The sequence below is a fragment of the Mesocricetus auratus genome, unplaced genomic scaffold, assembly GCF_017639785.1.
Source record: "Mesocricetus auratus isolate SY011 unplaced genomic scaffold, BCM_Maur_2.0 Super-Scaffold_100018, whole genome shotgun sequence".
NCBI lineage: Eukaryota > Metazoa > Chordata > Mammalia > Rodentia > Cricetidae > Mesocricetus > Mesocricetus auratus.
Genome location: NW_024429199.1, coordinates 5,086,121 through 5,110,179, shown reverse-complemented (window position 1 = coordinate 5,110,179; position 24,059 = coordinate 5,086,121). Strand labels below are relative to the sequence as shown.

General features: G+C 38.7%; 1 long non-coding RNA gene across 4 annotated transcripts in view; it reads right to left on the bottom strand.

The window, feature by feature from the left end:
- LOC121132857 overlaps window positions 1-23,631 on the bottom strand; it is a 37,996-nt gene extending 14,365 nt beyond the window's left edge. For 2 of the 4 annotated variants that reach the window (XR_005869540.1, XR_005869541.1), the window contains exons 1-2: window positions 23,484-23,631; window positions 17,897-18,049 (exon numbers count right to left, since the gene is read on the bottom strand). This is a non-coding gene — a long non-coding RNA (uncharacterized LOC121132857). The remainder of the gene's footprint in view (window positions 1-17,896; window positions 18,050-23,483) is intronic. The other 2 variants (XR_005869538.1, XR_005869539.1) reach the window with 2 other exon arrangements.
- Window positions 23,632-24,059: the final 428 nt, after the last annotated feature.

The window sequence follows — 24,059 nt, the reverse complement described above, 5'->3', positions numbered from 1 at the left end:
TCTCATCTTCGAAGCAGAGCTAATAATAACTACTTCAGAGACTTGCTCTGAAAATTTAAAGAGACAGCACCTGCACAGAGAATTCTTGGAGAACAGTGTCTCTGCCAAAGTGATAACTCTGTTTCCATCAGTTGTATCTGGCATAGGCAGAGGCATTTTTTGTCTACGTCTGCCTGCAAGAATATACTTCCATGTTCCATTCCTGCAAGCCATGTTTGCTAGATTCCCTTGCAAGCTGGCTTCCTGGCATAATTGGCCAGCCAGGGGTACTGGGATAAGTGGAAGGATTGAGGGGTGAGTAGAATGTTTCTTCAACCTTTTCCATCTCTTGGACAGCATTTTGGTGAGTCTAGTTCTCTACCAGGTAATCATTTATTTTTGTCATCCCTAGTCATGGATCGCTAGACAACCCTTAGTATGGGGCTCTGCAAACACTTCTCTGTGTCTCTCTGCTCCTGGATAGGCTGCTCTGTTGAATCTCTTTCTTCTGTTTAAAATTTAGTGACTCCTATTCAGATACTTCTGAAGAGAAGATGAAGATTACAATCCAAACCAAAAGTATTAATCAGTAAGTGTACTTAGCTCAAATGATCAAGTTCCTACACTTGGTTAAATACAGTCAGTGTTCATTGTGTTAAAGCCATGGCCAATGTCACCAAAGCTTCACTTTCTTAAAGGATTTCTGAGTTTATAAAATGTGTAACATGGTGAAAATAAAATTTGGCGAGTCCAGTGCACCACAGCTGGTCTTAAGACCAAAGCCAAGGGGTGGGAATCAAATACACTAAAATACACAACACCAGACCAATTGCACTTTATTGTCCTGAGTCCAATTTTCCCACAGCTAATGGCTTCCATTATTAGAACAGCCTCACCCATTCCTACAGGCATTGTTGTGTTGGAATGTTGAGGTCTCTGAAGCTAATCTTTACCACATTATACCCCCTGTGCCTTATTGGAATAGTTCAGAGCAGATGCACACATTAAATATAACATTTTCAAGAAATAAAACACACATTTTGGAGGGCCTCTTTTACTGGATAGAAATTCATTTCTTCTGCATCATTTTATTTCTTGGAAAAGTTCTCTGTCTTGAACTGTCAGTGAACCATCTTACAGGAGTCAAGTCTCCTAGAAACACCTGGATAGCAACTTCCCCCATCTCCTTCCTTAACTCCTCTGCTTTCCTAAGGTTAGATAAAGTATCATTGCATACATTTGCTTCTTCATGGGCCAATAACTTACATATATATATATATATATATATAAGATATATGTGTTTACAACTAGATACAGAGTATAGCTAGAGAATCAACAATATTGCAGTGCACTCTAATATTCTAATATGAGACAATTGTCACTGTAAAAAGTAACTCCCATAATTCTAACATTTATAAAAGCTAACATTTTTCTAAGCACTTGATTCACATTATTCACAATAATATTGGAAGGCAGGAAACATTATTTTCTCCACTTCACAGAGAAAACTGAAACAGTTACAGTAATTCTTTTTGAAGTTATCCTGCTAGCGGATATGTAATGAAGTTGGAACTCAAACCAAAAGTTTTGCTGTCACAACGTGATTTCTCAACCATTACCCATTATAATATAATGGGATATAAATAAGTTCATCAGTAGGTATCTATAACTTTTTAACTTGACTTTTAAACAATTTCATGAGCACATTTTTAATAGTACAAATAACTTCCCTATTCCTTCTTCCAGACTCCTCACAGAAAAAATACAATCGAGAAATTAACACCAAGGCAGTATTGACATCAGATCTGTAGCTTGTAGAATTTGCCAATTATCGCTCTAGTACCCTTTTCCTGATCTAGATTCAGTCCCCCTTCAAATATTACATTTAGTTCACATGTCTCCTCAATCCACTAAATCTAGAATAGTTCTTCAACTTTTCTTTTACCATGACCTTGACACTTTGATCCTGTTATTTTGTGGACCATCTATTTGAGTACCCAAAATATTGTTGAGGCTAGAGCAGCTAAGAATTAGGCAATGCAGAACCATCCACAAAGTACAAAGAGCAGAGATGTGCATCTAAGCCTCTATTAAATTGAGAATAAGACTGCCCACTCAGGAGAATCCATAGGCAGCAGCATTGTGGTGATAGGGCTAAGGAATTGCCCTTTGCTCCCTCTGACTCCAAAGCACCATTGCCTCATAATGAGTTAAAGAAATATTTCATTCTGTTGTGTAATCCGTGTGGATGCAACATGTCAGGCGTTCTTCCCTGAAACAACTGAGAGGCATTCAAACAAACTAGGTTTGCTTCCTTATGCTTATTTTGCCTGCGCATTCCCTACTAATTGGCTACAGATGCATTTCCTGCATGGACAAAAACCACAAATGTCATGTTTGTATTGTGATATGGTATGATACAGTATGTCTCAGCCTTTTATATTCCAAGTTAAACACAGTTATCTGCCAACCTCAGATTATTACCTAATTTTGTTTGTTGGATGGTCAAGGCAAAATGTCCAGCAGTTGAAGTTCTCTGTACTAAATTCTGAGTCAGATATAATTATCAAACTGGAATATTTTCCCAGCAGTTATCTGGAAAACACCAGGAAGGGCTTTCATTAAAAAGGATGTAAGTTATGACTTTCACATAGGTGTGTTTAAATTGGTGGATGCTAGAGTGTAAGAGATTCCTTGAAGTAAACTAAATAGCAGTAATATAACAATCAAAACTTGCCTCTATCACCAGTATTACTCACTCCACAGGCCACATTGTGACTTCCTAGACCTTCTTCACTGAGTATTCACCCAGCTTCAGAGAGTCTTACAGGACCCCTCTTACACTAATGAAGAACACACTCACAGTGTGTAAACATTAGCAGTTCTCCAACCTCTTGGCTGTGAGATTCTTCATAGTTTTTTTTAATCACTGAGAACTTGAAGGAGATATTATTTCAGTGGATTATGTGTATTGCTATTGACAGTCATAAACTGAAACTGAACATATTTCAATCATTTCTCTATCAGTTTCCTTAAACATAGCATCAGCAAAACCAAGCAAATAATGCCACTGTTAAAAAAAGAAAGAAATTTCACACCATAGAATTCCAGGACTAGCCTTATTTCTCCAGAAAACCAAACCAAACAAACAAACAAACAACCCCAGGGATTTGGTGTTTTTCAAAGAAAATAAAAACAAATCAACTGTAGATAGTCATTTTAATTACAAAATAGTGACTTTTGAGTTACCATCTGATAACTAAGTACCCAAAATATTTTTCTCTTAAAATATGAATGGCATTCCTTTCTTTACTCCCCATTTTCTGATGACCCATTGTTTAAATACTTCCTCAACCCCCTTGGTATCTTCATAGTCTATGGCCATTCAAGCATTTGCTCTTTCTGAGTTTACACGCATTATTTTCTTGGGTTTTTCTATATTCCTTATCTATTTCATTCTTCCAGCTCACATCTCCTACTAGACTGTTTCAGATAAAATATTCATTGATTTACGGGTGCATTTTCAGGTTGCATATGGAAGTGTGTCACCAAAATACATTATTGAGGGGACTGAAGAGATGGCTTAGTGTTTAACAGTATGTACTCTTGCAGAACAGGAGAGGTCAGTGCCCAGGACCCATATGGCAGTTCATAACCATTTGCAACTCAAATTCCAGGGGACCCAACACCCTCTTATGGATTTCCCAGGCACCTTCCTGCATGAGGTATACACACACAGATAGGGAAACACACACACACACACACAACACGAAGTAAAATAAATAAATATTTTAAAATACATTGCTAAGATTACAATTCTAAGTTAGTGAGTGACTGATACAACAATATTTAATAAGAAACCTAATATACCTAACAAATGAAGAAGAATGAAATGGAAATAATATGGTTATGGAACCTTACTGTGTAGAGCTGGGTTTTTTCAGAACTATGAATATGAGGGAAATTTAGGTAACTTCCAAGTGCAAACTATCACGGTTGTGAAGTAAGGTAAGAATGAACATGAAGAAGAGAGAAGAACTTTAAATATAGCCCTTATAAACCAGAGTTCCTTCTTTAATCTCTGGAATATAGATGTCTTGAGATGCAAAACCTACAAGAACAGTCTTGCACATCAGCATCACTTGTGAACACTATATTTAAATATGAACAATTAACCAATGCTAAACTAGATAGATTTGATTGTATGAGCTGTGAAAAATACATCCTAGATGATTGTTATTGTTTAGTCGTCATGCTACTGATGACATACCTGGCAACTCCCCAGTGTAGGATCTCTTCTGTGACCATGATATATGGGTATCCACAACCTCCCTTAAGATATGTATGAATATATCACAAATTGCATCTTCAAAATTAGAATCCCCCTAATGATCAAGTGAGGCTACCAGATATTATTTATTTCTCCTCAGTTTTCATTCTAAGTTAACACTTTAATAGTTTCCAAAATTGTATTTCCTTTTCTATAAGTAGTTTTCTTTTTACTTAGGAAGTCAGGAAGTCTATAATCATGGTTAATTTGTAAAATTTTGATACATTATTCAGAACTGCATGGCAGCTATATAGCACTTAGGTCACTTAAACCTAGTAGTTGTCCAGGATGCCCCAATAGCAATGACATCTAGAGAGAATTCCTTACGACCAATATGAAAAAAAAATATGTTACTTACAATGTTTTGAACAACTCTCACTTCTGTGAATAAATTTGAGATAGAGCACAGGATATATTTTCATGAAAACATCTTAAAGAATTTCAGACTTTGCTCGTTTCTGATGAAATGGTCTATAACATGGTTAGAGATTTAGGAGAAATATAATTACAGTGGAGGCAAAGTGGAAAGCCCTGTGTATAACTATGTTATGTGCCTTTAAATGTTTTAATGGATACTGTTCTCACTGCTACATTTAACTACTCTGCTTCCAGTGGAAGGAAAAATTAGAAAGAAAAAAAAATGCCTGAAACTGGTTGCTATGGCAGCAAGTGCAAAGAGTAAGTCTGAATCTTGCGTTAAGGCAATGAATTTAGCATCTACCAGAAAAGAAATGGATTTCCTGTCGCACTCTGTAAATCTGCCACAAGAAGGGAACACATGGGGGACATTTTAGGATGTTTAAAATCCATTTAATGTAACACAGGTTCTAATAGGTTTTAATAACAAAAGCCCAGAGTCAGATATTAGAGGGTGAAAGCTGAAAGATCAGTGAAGCAGCCAGCCACTAGAGCTCTTGCCTCTACAAAATACATAGACTGAGAAGAGACCAAGTTCCTGTCTCATCCGGCCTATATTCCTCTCTCCACCCAGCCATCTCACTTCCTGTCTGTCTGCACAGACCTCCAGACGTCTATGGTTATCTAGTGACTAACTCTGCCCTCTGATCTTCAGGAAGCTTTATTTGTTAGAGTATAAACAAGAAAGCACCACAATTCAAGGTGAGCAAAAGTGATGAAGTAAGTGTAGCAGGTCACCCTGAGAAGCTCATCGCTTCTCTTTCAATGTGTTTTTATCCATATCTGCTACAGTCTCCAGAAAAAGAATCCTTGATGTGAATCTAGCCATTGGTAGTTAGCAGGTTCCAAAGTGATAACGACCACCATTACTTTTCCTCTAGGTCTCTCTGGATTGCTCTAAGTGCTGAAAGCCTTCTCAGAAAACATTTTGACAGGTCATTTCAATCCTTCCATGACCCATGACAATTCTATGGTTCTCCATTTTCATTGATATGCTCATCCTTCAGTGAGGCTTCCATAGCCTACTTCTAGCTTCCTTCCTTTCCCTCACATAGATAGTGCTTATTGTTGTTGTCATAAAATTCATCCTGTGAGTTGAGTTGAATAAACCCTTTACCCCTTTCTAGTATAAAGCTTCATATATTCATATATAAATATATTCATATATGTGTGTACCTATAAATGCCTCATCTTACTGAACTTGAAACTAGACATAATATGCAGTTGAGATATAGTGCCAACAAATCATAAACTCACTGCTCTTTACATTAACTCCCAGCAGTATTGTTCCCTCCCCTGTTATTTCTTTATGCTTTATCTGTTTTCTCTGAATCATAAGGCCACAGAAAATGATCTCAAGACTTTACTAGAGGTGTACTGCAGCAAAAATCATACTGATAATAATAGTCTTTTGGTTTTCTTTCAGACAAAATTAAAACCTTCTTATACTCCAAGATGTTTCCTGCCTTCAAAATACTTATGCTTAGTCTTCAAAGAGATCTACATTAAAGTGCTTTTACCCAAGAAAGAAATCTTCCCATTACTTAAGCAGTCAGTACGAACACTCTGATGCTAGTATGATCTCCCTAACAGCTCTCTTATCTGTGAGGAAAGTGAAAGTATCAGAAACACAATAAAGCATCAAGTCAGATGCTAGTATAATTATTTTCTCATTAAGCACTAAATAGAGAATAAAACATAGCAAGGAGGCGTGAGTGATCTGAAAGCACAAATGGAAGGCAAAAAAAGAAAATTCCCAAGCATAAACTTGGCTAAGACGTCTTGAAAGCTCAACTTGCCTATTGCTTTAGAAATTAATGGACTGCAGATGTTACTATATTTTAAGAGCATATTTTACCCAGATCAGAGACTGTGCATGATCCTAGTAGGGCAGATGTTTTGTGTAGTCAGTGGAAAATTCGATCAAATAAGCTGTAATTGCAAAAGTAATTAAAGTTCATTACTTACAGTAAATACATTCAGAGAACTTCAATAGCTAAGGAAAAATAACTTTTTTCCCTCTGACCATCCATCACACCAGACCAAAATTTTTATAAAGAAAGAATGTGATCATTGCCGAAGCAAAAAATTCTCTTGTGGTTTGGAGACAGGTAAATACTTGCAAACAAACAACATGCTTTAAAGCATCAAAGAATACTCCTGAAATTTCACTTGGGCTGACGAAATTGTGGGCACAGAATATTGTCAAACATAATTGATGACCAACTTGAACACATGATAATGTCCTAAACAGTTATATACTTCAAAATCTTAAATAATTGGGAATAATACGTAAGGGTGAGAATATGGGTGATATCAACAGTTTCCACCAAGCTCCATAGCTAATGCTTTAGGATGGCTGTGAGTCTCTTCCGGGGGGTATTTTACCTAAAAGCCTGAGAGGTACACCACAACTATGGATGCTACACTCATATAAGACAGGTAAAATTGGTCTATCTGTCTATTTCTGTGCAGTTTTCAGGACTATAGCTCTGTAATACAGCTTGAAGTCAAGGATGGTAATGCTTCCGGATGTTGAACAGGGTTCTTTTGGCTATCCTGTGTCTCTTGTTTCTATATAAAGTTGAGAATTATTATTTAAGGTCTGTGAAGAATTGTGCTGGGGTTTTAATAGGGATTGCATTAAATCGGTATATTGCTTTCGGTAAGATTGCTACTTTTACTATGTTGATCCTACCTATCCAAGATCATGGGAGACCTCTTTCCACTTTCTGGTGTCTTCTTTAGTATCTTTCTTTAAAGACTCAAAGTTTTTGAGATACAGGTCTTTCACTTGTTTGGTTAGTGTTACCCCAAGGTATTTTATGGTGTTTGTGGTTATTGTAAAGGGCGATGTTTCTCTGATTTCTTTCTCAGACCTTTTATCGTCAGTATATAGTATGGCTACTGATTTTCTTGAGTTGATCTTGTAGCCTGCCACATTGCTGAGGATATTTATGAGCTGTAAGAGTTCTCTGGTAGAGTTTTTTTTGGGGGGTCACTTATGTAAACTATCATATCATCTACAAATAGTGAAAGTTTGACCTCTTCCTTTCCAATTTATATTGCCTTGATATATCTCCTTTTGTTGTCATATTGCTCTAGCTAGAACTTCAAGGATAATATTGAAAATATATGGAGATAATGGACACCCTTGTCTTGTTCCTGATTTTAGAGGAACTGCATTGAGTTTCTGTCCATTTAGTTTGATGTTGGCTGTTGGTTTGCTGTATATAGCTTTTATTAGGTTAAGGTAAGTTCCTGCTATCCAGGATCTCCCCAAGACCTTTATCATGAAGGGGTGTTGGATTTTCTCAAAGGCTTTTTTCAGCATTTAGCGAGATGATAATGTGATTTTTGTTTTTCAGCTTGTTTATATGGTGGATTACATTGATGGATTTTCATATATTGAGCCATCCCTGCATCCCTGCAATGAAGCCTACTTGATCATGGTGGATGAGTTTTCTGATGTGTTTTTGGATCCAATTTGCCAGTATTTTATTGAGTATTTTTGCATCAATGCTCATGAGGGATATTGGTCCAAAGTTCCCTTTCTTACTTTTGTCCTTGTGTAGCTTGGAGATCAAGATTATTGAAGCCTCATAGAAAGAGTTTGGCAAAGACCCTTCTGCTTCTATTCTGTGGAATAATTTGAGAAGAATTGGTATAAGCTGTTCTGGTAGAATTCTGCACTGAGGCCATCTGGCCCTGAGCTTTTTTTTTTTTTTTTTGGTTGAGACTGCTTCTACTTTCTTAGGGGTTATAGGTCTATTTAAATTGCTTATGTGTTCTTGATTTAATATTGGCAAGTGATATCTATCCAGAAAATTGTCCATTTCCTTTAGATTTTCAAATTTTGTGGAGTACATGTTTTCAAAGTATGATCTGATGATTCTCTGGATTTCCTCAGAGTCTGTTGTTATGTATTACAGAGCCATAGTCCTGAAAACAGCTTGGTATTGGCACAAAAATAGGCAGATAGACCAATGGAATCAAATTGACCACCGTGACATTAACCCATACACCAAGAACACCTGATCTTTGACAAATAATCTAAAATTATACACTGGAAAAAAGAAAACATCTTCAAAAAATGGTGCTGGAATAACTGGAGGCTGGCGTGTAGAAGACTGCAGATAGATCCATGCACAAAACTTAAATCCAAATGGATCAAAGACCTCAGCATAAATCCAGCCACATGGAACCTGTTAGAAGAGAAAGTGGGAGGTACCCTTGAATGAATTGGCATAGGAGACTGCTTCCTGAACATAACTCCAATAGCACAGACACTAAGATCAACAATTAATAAATGGGACCTCCTGAAATTGAGAAGCTTCTGTAAGACAGAGGACACAGTCAGGAAGACAATAAGGCAACCCGCAGATTGGGAAAACTTATTCACTAATCCCACATCTGACAGAGGGTTGATCTCCAAAATTTACAAAGAACTCAAGAACCAAGCCTCCAAAACATCAAAGGATCCAATCAAAAAGTAGGGTACATAACTAAATAGAGAATTCTCAGTAGAGGAGTCTAAAGTGGCTGAGAGGCACTTAAGAAAGTGCTCAACATCACTAGTAATTAGGGAAATGCAAATCAAAACAACTCTGAGATACCATCTTACTCCTGTCAGAATGGCTAAAATCAAAAACACCAATGACAGTTTATGCTGGAGAGGTTGTGGAGAAAGGGGAACACTCCTTCACTGCTGGTGGGAGTGCCAAGTCATACAGCCACTTTGGAAATCAGTATGGAGATTCCTCAGGAAAATGGTAACCATTCTACCACAAGACCCAGCAATTCTACTCTTAGGCATATACCCAAAAGATGCACATTCATACAGCAAGGACATCTATTCCACTATGTTCATAGCAGCATTATTTGTAATAGCCAGAACCTGGAAGTAGCCTAGATGCCCCTCAACTTAAGAGTACATAGAGAAAATGTGGTACATTTACACAATGGAGTACTATTCAGTGGAAAAAAACAATGGAATCTTGAAATTTGCAGGCAAATGTATGTCACTAGAAGAAACCATACTGAGTGAGGTAACCCAGTCACAAAAAGAGAAACATAGTATGTACTCACTCATATATGGATTTTAGATATGAATCAGAGGAGTGCCAGCATACAATCCCACTGCCAGAGTCTGGGAAACAGAACCTTCATCCAGGGACTGATGAAAGTAGAGGCAGACACCCACAGACAAACACTGAACTGAATTCCTGGAACCCAGTGACAGAAAGGGAGAACTGAGGAGCAAAGGGGTTAAGACTGGGCTGGTCTAACCTACAGAAACAGTTGACCTGAACAAGGGGGAGCTCTTGGAACTAAGACTGATGGCTGGGTGGACAGCATGGGACTGATCCAGAAACCCTGAATGTGGGTGTCAGTGAGGAGGCCTAGGTAATCTATGGGGCCTTGGGTAGTATTTATCTCTAGTGTACAAATAGACTTTGAAGGACCATCCCACAATGAGGAATGCTCTGTCAGCCTGAACTCTTCGGGGAGAGCTTCGACCCTGCAGTCAATGAAGTGACAGACTCTGGAGATCCACCATAGAGGGCCTCGCCCCACCTGGGGATTGGAGTGGAGATTGGTTGAGGGACTGGGGGGCCTGGTGGGGAGGGCAGAGATGGAAGTGAAGGAAAGGGAGCTGGGATTGACATGTGAAACAAGCTTGTTTCTAACTTAGATAGATAGATAGATAGATAGATAGATAGATAGATAGATAGATAAAGAATAGTAAAATTGTATTGACTTCCAATGTGTCTAGCACTAGACTAGAAATATTCCAGCAATCCAGTTTGATACTGTGTGGCATTTTTCAAATTTAGAGGCACTCAGTGACATTTAAAGATCACACAGAAGTAAAGTTGTGGTCACAAACCAGGAATTTAAACTCCAGTGGCCATTCTCTTTAGTTCATTCCTGCACTGCCACAAAAAATCAAGATCATCATTGATTTTAAAATGAACCACGTCCCATGGCATCACCATTGTTAAAAATCAGTCTACCCATGAGTATCATAAAAACTTACCTTGAACTGTGTTGCATTTATTAGTCCCTATTTTTGTAGCAATATGAAAGCCTTTTGTCCACTTTGCCAAATTGTTACTTGTCTTCAAATTATAATTATTCTCTGTGATTTTGATAGTTCCCTTATCCCTAAGACATGGCAAAGAAGAACTATAAAAACTCTTTGGCCTTGAAGAAAGCCAGGGTTTTATTTTTTCCAACAATTTCTTTTAACCACAGTGTCATATTAAAGGGAAAGAAATAGTTACATGCAAAAACTCATTTTTATTTGCATTTGAAGGCATCTCATTTAACAATACAAAGTTGAAATAACTTGACAACCATTACCTTGATTTTGTAAAACTGTGTTAATGAACAACCACACCTTAAAATGGAAAGGCTTGATTTTTTACGTGATAGTTTTCTCATTAATTCATTTCTGCACACGATGGCTTACTAAACAGTTCATCAAAATGTCTGTTTTCAATCACATTTTGTAGAAATAAGTTTATATAATGAAGGGAAGGCATTGTGAAAATACAAGAAGAAAATGGAAGTTAAGTAATCTAATTGGAAAAATTAACTTCTAAAACCACTCATATTTAAAAGCCTGTTTAAATGACTGTTAGCTAGTTTCTGGACTGCTAGAAGCTTAATTCTGTGACCATAATCCAAGTATGTCTCTTGTTTGGCAATGCAGTAATGAAACCAGCTTCTTTTCTTCAGTACACAGCTAAAATCTACTTAATAGAGCACAATAAATTGTCAAGGAAAAGCATCCTGTGAACTGTATGACATATTGTTTGGGCCCTGTGAGACCTGATACTTCTGAAATTGTGCTGGATGTTAGGGGATGGAAAGGTATCACTGAGTTACACAAACTAACATTAGACATTAGAGTGAGTTCTACCTCTGCATGTTCTACTGGCAAAGATGTGAAGAAACTACCATCCCAGGACTTATTTCAGCAGGAAATAATCGCACAGAAAATAAAGTGTTACTGAGGAGAGAGATGTCCAGGAAAGATGGCAGGAAGCATGCATGACTTATTATCAATGTGACCTCAACCCAACAGGGGCTTTCTTACTAACTCCTCACTTGCTCTCAAGTATCCATTCCGTTAGAAACATTTGAAATCACCAGGCCCCGTCTTTTACTAGGACATCTTTTGTTATATATATATTGTGTAACTATAAGAAGCATACAAGCAGGGCTTGCCTTCCAGACCCTGGGGCCAACTACAGAGCCTCAAATCCTGGCGAGAGTCACGCACCCCAGATCCTAGGTCTTTTCTTCCATCAACATGACCAGCGGGACCAGCGGGACCAGCAGGAACACCAGGACCAGGTAAACCAATCCCTGCATCCAGGCCTGTCTTGCAGTGCCTCAGATCTGCCTGGGGATTGCCACAGAGCTTCCCATCCCAGCGGGAGTCATGCACCCCAGATCCCAGATCCCAGGTCTTCTCTTCCAACAAAAGGACCAGGGGATCAGATGGGAGACTATGCAAGCCAGATTCCTGGTCTTCTCCACCCACGGGACCAGGACCAGGACCAGGAAGAGCAGGAACTACCACAGTATTGGACTTGCTTGCACCCACCAAAAGTGAACTCTGTCCCCTAACCGCCAGACCAATAAGGGGCTATTTCTGCAAGCCATAGAAGACGAGATGGGAAAGAGACAATACAAAAACACACATAGCAACAGAAAAACAAATAGGAAACCGCAAAATTCTAGAGACTCCACACCAGCAAGACTCAAAAATTCCAATGCAAATGAAGCAGAAGAGAATGACCTGAAAACCAACTTCATGAAAATGATACAGGCCCTAAAAGAGAATATAGGAAAATCCCTCAAACAAGTGGAAGAAAAAAAAAAAGAAATGGAAGAAAAAGCAAACCAAAAAATGCAAGAAATGGAAGCAAAAGCAAACCAAAAATTCAAAAAATGCAACAAATGGGTGAAAAAACAAAGCAAAAATTGCAGAAAACAATTCAAACAGTGCAAGGGTTGAAAACTGAAATAGAGACAATAAAAAATATACAATCTGAAGGAAGGCTGGAAATAGAAAAGCTGGGCAAACGGTCAAGTTCTATGGATACAAGCATACCCAACAGAATACAAGAGATGGAAGAGAGAATCTCAGGTGTTAAAGATACTCTTGGAAAAATTGATTCATCAACCAAAGAAAATCTTAAGTCCAAAAAATCCCTAATACAAAACATCCAGGAAATATGGGACACCATGAAAAGACCAAACCTAAGAATAATAGGTATAGAAGAAGGAGAAGAAAACCACCTCAAAGGGGCAGAAAATATAGTCAACAAAATCATAGAAGAAGACTTTCCCAATCTAAAGAAAGACATGCCAATGAAGGTACAAGAAGCTTACAGAACACCAAATAGAGTGGATCAAAAAAAAAGTCCCCTCACCACATAATAATCAAGACCCCAAATATACAGAATAAAGAAAGAATATTAAGAGCAGCTAAGCAAAAAGGTCAAGTAATATGTAAAAGCAAACCTATCAGAATTACACCTGACTTCTCCATGGAAACTCTGAAAGACAGAAGGTCCTGGATAGATATTTTACCAAAACTAAGAGACCATGGATGCCAGCCCAGAATAGTATATCCAGCAAAGGTCTCAATTACTATAGATGGAGAAAACAAGATATTCCATGAAAAAACTAGATTCAAGCAATACATATCCACTAACCCAAGGCAGTTAAATACAGCCAGAAAAAATATAGGCATTAGATAATCCCACCTTACCAACAGCCAAAAGAAAAAAGGGGGTGGAATTCCACACATAATTACACCAACAACAATTATTGCAAAGCAAAGAAGAATGAGCAATCAATGGTCATTAATATCCCTCAACATTAATAGCTTTAATTCACCCATAAAAAGACACAGGCTAACAGAATGGATCCAAAAACAGAACCCATCCTTCTGCTGCATACAAGAAACACACCTCAGCTTCAAAACAGACATTACCTCAGAGTTAAGTGTTGGGAAAAGATTTTCCAATCAAATGGACCCAAGAAACAAACAGAGGTAGCAATCTTAATATCTAACAAATTAGACTTTAATATAAAATCAATCAAAAGAGATGAAAGAGGACATTACGTACACATCACAGGAGAAATCTACCAAGATGAAGTCGCAATTCTGAACATCTATGCCCCAAATACAAAGGCATCCACGTTAGTAAAATAAACATTACTAAAACTCAGATCACATATAAATCCCCACACATTTATAATGGGAGACTTCAACACCCCACTCTCACCACTAGATAGGAATACCAGACAGAAACTTAACAAAGAAGAAAAGAGTCTAATAGAAGTTATGACCCAATTGGGATTAACAGATATCTATAGAACATTCCATCCACATAAAAAAATACCTTCTTCTCACCACCACATGGAACCTTCTCAAAAATCGACCACATACTTGGCAACATAGCAAAACTCAGCAGGTACAAAAAATTGGAATAACTCCATGCATCCTACCAGACCACCGTGCTTTAAAATTAGAATTCAACAACAACACAAATTGCAGAAAACCTACAAACTCATGGAAATTGAATAATGCACAATTACACCATTCCTAGGTCAAAGAAGGAATAAAAAAGAAATTAAAGACTTCCTAGAATTCAATGAGAATGAAGACACAACATACCCAAACCTATGGGACACTTTGAAAGCAGTGCTAAGGGGAAAGTTCATATCATTAAGTGCCCACATGAAGATACTGGATACTGAAGAATAGTTATACTAGAGAATTAACACAGCTGAAAGCTCTAGAACACAAAGAAGAAAACTCACCCAGGAGGAGTAGATGTCAGGAAATAATCAAACCAAGAGCTGAAATCAATAAAGTAGAAACTAGGAAAACAACACAAAGAATTAATGCAACAAAGAGTTGGATCTTTGAGAAAATCAACAAGATAGACAAACCTTTGTCCAAACTTACCAAATGGCAGAGTGTGAACATGCAAATTAACAAAATCAGAAAAGAAAAGGGGGATATAACAACAGACTCTGAGGAAATTCAGAGAATCATTAGATCATAGTACATGAAAACGTATACTCCACAAAATTTAAAAATTTAAAGGAAATGGATGATTTTCTGGGTAGATATCACTTGCCAAAATTAAATCAAGAACAGATAAGCAGATTAAATAGACCTGTAACCTCTATGGAAATAGAAGCAGTCATAAAAAGTCTCCCAACAACAACAAAAACAAAAAAGCCCAGGTCAAGATGGCCCCGGTGCAGAATTCTACCAGAAATACAAAGAGCATCTTATACCAATTCTTCTCAAAGTATTCCATGCAATAGAAGCAGAAGGATCTTTGCCAAACTCTTGCTACAAGGCTTCAATAACCTTTATACCCAAGCCACACAAAGACACAATTAAGAAAGAGAACTTCAAACCAATATCCCTCATGAACATTGATGCAAAAAAACTCAATAAAATACTGGCACGGACAGTGAGATCAACAATTAATAAATGGTACCTCCTGAAACTGAGAAGTTTCTGTAAGGCAAAGGACACAATCAGCAAGACAAAAGGGCAGCCCACAGAATGGGAAAAGATATTCACTAACCCCACATCTGACAGAGGGATGATCTCCAAAATTTACAAAGAACTCAAGAAGCAAGTCTCCAAAACACCAAATTATCCAATTAAAAAATGGGCTACAGAACTAAATAGAAAATTCTCAATAGAGGAGTCTAAAATGGCTGAGAGGCACTTGAGAAAGTGCTCAATCTCCTTAGCCATCCTGGAAATGCAAATCAAAACAACTCTGAGATACAATCTTACTCCTGTCAGAATGGCTAAAATCAAAAACACCAATGACAGTTTATGCTGGAGATGTTGTGGTGAAAGGGGAACATTCCTCCACTGCTGGTAGGGGTCCCAACTCGTATACCCACTTTGTAAATCAGTATGGAGATTCCTCAGAAAAATGGGAATAAGCCTACCACAAGACCCAGCAACTCCACTCTTAGGCATATATCCAAAAGATGCCCATTCATACAACAAGGACTTCTGTTCCACTATGTTCATAGCAGCATTATTTTTAATAGCCAGGACTTGGAAGCAACTTAGATGCCCCTCAATCGAAGAGTGGATAGAAAAAAAATGTGGTACATTTACACAATGGAATACTATTCAGTAGAAAAAAACAATGGTATCCTGAAATTTGCAGGCAAATGAATGGCACTAGACGAAACCATCCTGAGTGAGGTAACCCTGTCACAAAAATGAGAAACACAGCATGTACTCTCATATATGGATTTTAGACATAGATCTGGGGAGTGCCAGCCTACAATCCCATGGCCAGAGAGTCTGGGAAACAGAACCTTCATTCAGTGGCTGATGGAAGCAGAGGCAGACTCCCACAGCTAAACACTGAGCTGAACTCAAGGAATCCAGTGACAGAGAGGGAGGACTGATGAGCAAAGGGGTTAAGACTGGGCTGGTTTAACATCCAGAAACAGCTGACCTGACAAGGGTTAGCTCTTTAATTCCAGACTGATTGCTGGGAATCCAGCATGGAACTGATCAAGAACCCCCTGAACGTGGGTGTCAGTGAGGAGGCCTAGCTAATCTATTGAGTCTTGGGCAGTAGATCAGTATTTATCCTGAGTACACAAATGGATTTTGGTTGCCCATCCAACAATGAGAGATGCACTCTCACACTGGACTCTTGAGGGAGAGTCTAGGTCCTGCCCTGGATGAAATGACAGACTATGGACACTCCCCATGGAGGGCCTCACCCTCCCTGGGGAAATGAGGGGATATTGGAGGGGTTGGTGGGAGGACATGGGAGGTGGGGAGGGAAAGGGAGAGGGACCTGGAATTGACATGTGAAGCAACCTTGTTTCTAATTTAAATTTAAAAATTAAAAAAGAAGCATACAAGCCATTTTCTTTTCTATTATATTTAAGTTATTAATGCTATTGGTGACACAACAGAAAAAAAGCCTGTCTCTGTTTTTAATTAAAAACATGAATAACTGCTTAATTATTGGTAACAATATGAAGAAACTCAAAAACTAATAGAGATTTTTTTCAATACAATTATCACTAGACAACTAGCTGCTTTTCCTTTATGGAAGCATTCAAGATCACAAGTCATATGAGGTATCATGTATTCTGTTGACAACAAAGTTTCGGCTTCAACAAATATTCTGAACTCTTCACAGATTTGATCTGTCTTCTTTAAAGATAAGAGACTTACAGGGCATGAGGCATGCCTTGAATTTTAGTATTCCAGAGACAGAAGCAGAAGCAGGAGGAGTTCAAGGCCAGACTAGTCTACATAGTGAGACCCTGGAGATAGATAGGTAGGTAGGTAGGTAGATAGATAGATAGATAGATAGATAGATAGATAGATAGATAGATAGATAGATGATAGATTAGATGCAGGTAACCGAGATTTATCTGCCTTCAGGAGAGTTCTGAATGGTGTCCAAACAAGGCCAATGAAACAAAGTTTGACTCTACTGTCTATTCCTTTATTATTGTAAATTGCAACATTTTTTCAAATATTGCAGACTAGTCATGTCCCATGCCTTGAAGCTTGTTTTACTAGGAATCCAAATACACTATGATAAAAGAGACATCACATGATGGAAATCAGCTAAGAGTAAGACTCTGCCTAGCTGGAGTGAGAGGGCAGGGAAGAGAAGGAGGAATGATGGTAGGTATGGAGGTTAGAGCTATCATCCTGACAACCTGGAATCGCCTAGGGAACACGGTTCCAGACATACCTGTGTGAGATTGTTTAGCTGTTTAGCTTCTGGGTGTGTCTGGGAGGTGTTACTTTAATGAAGTTAATTTAATTTAAGTAGACATCAGCACTCCCTGGGTTTGGATCCTGAACCACGTAGAAAGGAGGAAGAAAGCTGATCACAGACATTCATTGCTCTCTTAACTGTGCTTGCCATGTGATCAGCTGTTTCCAGTGCCCACCACCATGCCCTCCCTACCAGGATGTAGTCTGTCCTTGAACTGTGAGACAAACTTAACCCTCCCTCTCTCTCTGAGGTTGCTTTTGTCAGGTTAACTTTACCACAGCAACAGGAAAAGAAACCAAGAAAGGAGCAAATGGCAAACACTAAAGAGCACTCTCACCTCCTTGGAAGTTGCCCTTCTCAAGAACACAGGAGTTTTCCACGTGCAGAACAAAGGTAATGAAGATTGCAAAGCAACACGGGAAAGCAGATGGTGAGATAATATACATTTTTACAAAAAGGGAAGATATCATGGTTGACAGTTGATCAAATCCTGTAAAGAAACAAATCTCAATATGGTAGCAAAGACAGCAACATAAAGACTTCTGCAGCCAGCGACATCTCCCCGGTGTCCCCACTATTTCACTTCCCATACACGACCCAGGGCATTCACAGTTAACTTCCTTTGCAGCCAGCAAAGTGTGTTCACACAGAACCTGGATGTTCCACATGTACTGATTCACAGGTACACTGATACATTTCTTCATGAGGCCAAGGAAGATCTTTACCTGGATTCTCTTATTTAGACTTGACCTACATGTACTGACAATATCACCTGCTTTGGTACTTAGATGTGAGATCCATTCCTTTCCTGAAAACTTCAAAATATATTTCCATTCAAAATGTTCAGCTTAACACCGAAGAACAGTGAAATTTATCTTTCTTTAATGAATATTATTTAGAATGATTTTAGGTTCACAGCAAAACTGTAGGAAAAGAATATAAATATTCCATTAGTGCTCTGTAGGTTAAACTGCACATACACAAGGTTTTTTTTTTAAGTTGGAAATGAAGTGTGAACTACGACTAACTTTACAGTAGCACTATTCATCCAATTTTTTATATAAATCAAATATTTTAGTCTAGGCACCTTTTGTAGTTTCCTAACATGTTCAAAATCAAAAAACAAAGGGTAACAGAAAATTCCTTAAATATAATAAAATCCTACTTAAATTTTACTTACATAAAATGTTTTCATAAAAATGCTTTTGTCTGCACATTTTTAGTATCTATGTAAAAACACTAGAGAAAAGCAAAAGAAAAAACTCACACCAGCAATTTCAGGTTATCACTGACCATCTCCCAAATCATATGTAGATAATCTTGATGTGCACATACTGTCTGGTTCATATTTCACTGGTCATGTTTCTGCCTCTGATTAATTCGCAGTTAAAGTTTGACAGTGGCTAATGTTTGAAGCTTTGCTGTTGTCTGACCTTGAGTCCCTCTCCACCCATCCTCATTAACTTAAAGTTCCATGATCTGGGAGTCGATGTGTGTTCTCTTTTTATAATGAACTTAAGCACCTACATGGGAGCTTGGCCAGTGACAGAGCACTCCAGCTCCTGGGCCACATCCCAAACCAACCTCCTAACTGGCCTCCCTCCTTTCCTCCCTCTGCTGTTGCCTGTCCCCAATTCCCCCACCAAAGAATATTCTGAAAACAACGAAGAAACAATCCAATTAAAATGTAGTCTAGGTCGCTGCTACTTGCTCAAAAACCTTCCAGTGGCTCTCCAAGTCCTACCATGTCCTACAACATCCCGGACGTTTCCCCAGGTAGAGGCATCAGATGACTGCTCAGAGAAAGATAAAAGGTCACATTAGGGTAAAGAAGTGGAAAGGGTGGGTTAAACAGCTGACACAGAACACCCACCGGGTGTTAACCACAGGGCCCACTGTCACCTTAAGATCAGCACCCAGGTAGGAAGCATGCACACACTGCACAGAGGGATAGTCACAAGGCTTATAAACCAAACCAAGAAACAGAATCTCCCCCTTCCCTCCCATTTACGTTCCTGGAATTGTTCAGGCAAGCACTGTAACAGAGCCTTATCTTAGGACCTTAATAACAAGCCCAAGATACATCATAATTCTAATCACAGGTTTGTGTTTCTGCAATCCCAAGGTCTCCTCAATGTTACATGCTTCTAATGGATGGGGTAAGAGCCGGTGTGGGAAAGGGGCAGGAAACTCAAAGTGATTATATAATCCACAAGGAAAGCTGCTGTGCATATTACCATCCAAATGACTTCAATTTCAGAAACTGAGAGATAAGAAACATAGACTAGAAAAACCAAAAAGTTTGAAAGGTTTAGTCCCTTTTGGAGTTCCCTCTATTCCTGCTTATCATTTGCTTACCATATGTAACTATTGCATGTTTTTTTACAATCTTTCTTTCCTTCTTACTCCATGTCTAGCTGGTTAGCTGGGTGGCTGGCCCCTGACATCTCTCATTCTGTCCTCATCCTTCTTCTCTCATTCCTCCTCTCAAGCCTAGATTTCTCCTGCTATTTATTCTCTCTCCCTGCCACCTCTGCCCTCATCCTTTCTCTGCCTATCTATTGGCCATCCAGCTTTTTATCAGACCAGTCAGGTGCCTTAAGCAGGCAGCGTGAAACAAATGCAATGCATCTTTACATAATTAAACAAGGCAGCATAAACACAAGTAACACACCTTTACACAGCTAATGTAATACTCTGTAACATAAACAAATGTAACATGCCTTCACCTAGTTAAAATAATATTCCACAACACAGGGAAATGGGGATTGTCCATCACTCTTCCAAGAATATTAATCACAAGAGGATGAATTAAAAGAATCTTTATGGCAACAGAGATTCAAAGCCATTCAGAATATTCAAATGAGGCCTCATACAATTGGTCATAATATTACAAGCCGACTGACTCGAAGCTAAGTATTCTTATATAAAGAAGCTTTACTATGGACCTGGGCTGGAGGTTTTCAGGTTCTTGGCCTCTTACTGAAGGAATTGAAATAAAGGCTCACCCAGGTTGCCAAGCAGCAAAGAAACTTTAATCAAAAGTAAAGGGATAGCGAGGTTCAGAAAGAAGACTCTGTGGAGAGAGACAGCAGGAGCTGGGAGATGCCTGGTGAATAAAGTGCCTTCAGAAGAAGGCTGAGGACCAGGCTCAGATTCCAGAGCCTATGCAGAATAGCTCCCAACCCTCCAAAGGTAAAAACTCTAGAGAAAGGTAACTAGCCAGAGAGGCAGGATAGGTGAGCTCCAGGCCCAGCAAGGGAACTTGACTCAATAAATGAAATGGAGAGAGATCGAAGAAGACATGAATGTCAGCTTCAGGCCTATACCCATGTTCATACACATACACATGCATCCACACATGTGTGCCCCCACACATACACATGCCTGCATAGAAACACAAATACAAAGACATATATGCACACCATACAAAAACAAAGTGACTGTAGGTCACATAAGGGATGACACTCAGGTCTCCCATTATTGCTTGGGCTTCCTTTTATGGGGTTCAAGAGAAAGAAGAGCATCGTTGCTAAGTGATTCCCCAGGCTTGCTCGGTCATTGCAACCAGTGACTCGGGACACGATAGTTTGGGCTCAGAACTCTCTAGGAGAACATACAGATGAAAGAATTACATTTAAGACCAAGCTATAAAATCTTACGGCCTTTGTAATTCAAGCCTTAGAACAATGCTTGACAAGTAATAGACACTCAGACTTGTGGGTTGGATTACTATCATGGGTTTGTATTCTTTCTGGACTGCTCTTTGAAGCTCCTTTGACCCATCACCTGCCTGTCTTAAACACTAACTCTTTGTTGCAGCTGCACTAGGCTTATTGAAGCCCTCCCTCCCCGATTCAGTCCCGCTTCTCCAGTTTTATGTCTTTGTTAAAGAGATGAAGATGCATGTGGTAAGAACGACCCTGCTCTTTTAAGCCTGGCCAACTCTTACTTTCTTCTGGCAGCCTAACTGAAGCATCCTCTCTCCCGGAATGTCACCACTAACACACTTTGATCTGATGCTGTCCTTCCCACGATACCTTGAACACCCATGTCTGTGTGTCCTCTTCATGGTGAGCTGCTATCTTTGAAGTACTACTGGCTTATTTCTCTTTCCCATTACGCTTAATCACCATAAAGGTGATGGTAGGGGAGTGGTCTTACAGTCATCCATGTAAAGCAAGCAACGATGTTTGATGTTTCAGAAGGGATGCTCAACAAATGTCTGTTTAACAATATCAGAAATGCTTTCTGGTTTTAATTTATTCTAATAGTTTTGTGGTACTTATTTGTTTTTGATATGGTCTATTTTAGCTTAAGCTAGTCTTACTCAGCCCCTCTATCTTGCCTATGAACATGGAGATCACATTGTGAAAAGTAGAAGATAGGAAGGAAAGGAGTTTTTCCCCTTAAGACTTCCTCTCCAAATTGCTATCTACAATCATTACTCCCTGACTTCCACTTGGTTTTACTGTCTAAAACTAGGTCACACGTCTAACAGCAACTACAGAGGAAGCTAGGAAAATGAACTTTTTGGCTGATCACACTACTGACCTGTGAGAATTTCCTGCTTATTAGCTGGCTAGAGGTGAGCCATGAATAAATAAATGCTGGACTGTCAACTTACAGGTCTTTTACACAGTTCCTACCTGTAAATTTAAAGCAAAGCACTGTAAGAAAGGACCAAAGTTTTTGTGTGTTGGTGGCACATGCTTTAATCCCAGCATAAGGAGGCAGAGGCAAGCGGATCTCTGTGAGTTCAAGGCCAGTCTGGTCTACAGAGCAAGTTCCAGGACAGGCTCCAAAGCAATACAGAGAAACCCTGTCTCCAAAATATAACAAAAATAAAGGACAAGGCCTATTCTTTCCTAAACCAGCATTTAAAGGGAAATCTGATTTTGTCTAAATTTACTTCAAGTTCCACAAGGATGAGTAAAGGAAAATATGAAAACGTAATTTTCCTATGATTAAAAAAAATCAGAGAAAACTCTTCTGAGTTATCAGGTGATCACTACCATAATAAAAGCAAAAGTAATTACTAACACTGACCAAAGCATCAGTGTAACAAAAAGGCAGACTGACAAGTAGTGGGAAATGTGAATTGCCTCTGTCTGACTCAGAGACCCACCTGCTTCTCTCTCCTGAGTGCTGGAATTAAAGGAGGCATGTGTCACCACTACCCGGCTGAGAAATGGGAGCATTTTTAAAGACAGTGCTGTCCCTCTACAAATGACCCATGCTACTGTCAAAACACTTAATAAGCTCAATTATGCCTTTTCATGTTGGAAAAGTGTGTGTGTGTGTATGTATCTGTGTGTCTGTGTGCACAGGCATGTGTGGGCACCTGTGTATGCTTATATAATAGATCAGACACCACCCATGAAACCATGTATATTGTTGGTCAAATTTATTTATTTTTATTTTCTCCATTAAATTGAATAAAATGGTAAATTTAAGCTTATTTTCCACCCACTGCTTTTCCTGCCAAACCTCTTGACAAAAATTTACTGTCTTCCTGTTGGGGGACAGTGAGTGGGCAGACATAATTCCAGCCATTTAAAAAAGCAGTCATGTCATGTTTACATGTATCCACACATAATATTGGTAATTACTATGTTTGTGAATGACCTTCTTTTTCAATACTATTTTTCTAACAGTCATTCCATGCTTAGATAAACCTAGATTGTTCATTTTAACTGCAATAGAAGATGCAAATTCCATTTTCAAAGTTTCATAACTTAAAGATATCACTTTTAGAAGTATTTATATGTAATAACTTCCCCTTGTTTCTTCATCTTTTCCTAGTCTTTTGTCACTACAGATACACACACACACACACACACACACACACACACACACACACACACACATGAAAAGACAGAGACAGACAGACAGACCGACAGAGGCACAGAGAGAGCTTTTACCTTGCAGCTCTAAATTCTCCTAGTGAATGCTCTGTGCTGTGCTTTCTAGCTCCAAGTGTCCAACAGAAAATACACGGATGAGCAACCCTCTCTCTTGAGTTATGTAACTTACGTATAACCGAGGAAATGTTTGCAACTACAGCTGTATTTGAGATTTCACAAGGGTGAAAACAGCACCTTGGAAACAGGACTCACAGTTGGGTGTGGGAGTCGCTGCTGACTTACCATGGTGGCTCTGTTGACAATGCTTTTCAGATGTATGATTTGGAAAGAAGAGGAAAAAGAGGTGTGAGCACACTCGTTCCTCAGAAAGTGGACACTCAGAAAGGTTTGCTTCAGAGCTGAAGATGATGAATTTTCCCTGTCCTTTGTTCCTGTCTCTCGTGTCTGGATTAGATTTATGCATTTTCCTTTTATACATGTATTCTCTCCCCCACACACAATGTGTACTACAAAGTCAGAATACAAGCCAGAATATTCATAACTATATTTTATGACTGAGATTATATTTGCCCCACATGTTGTGGCAAACCTGTTAGTCCTTCCCCATTTATGTTTCAAACCAAATATCAATCA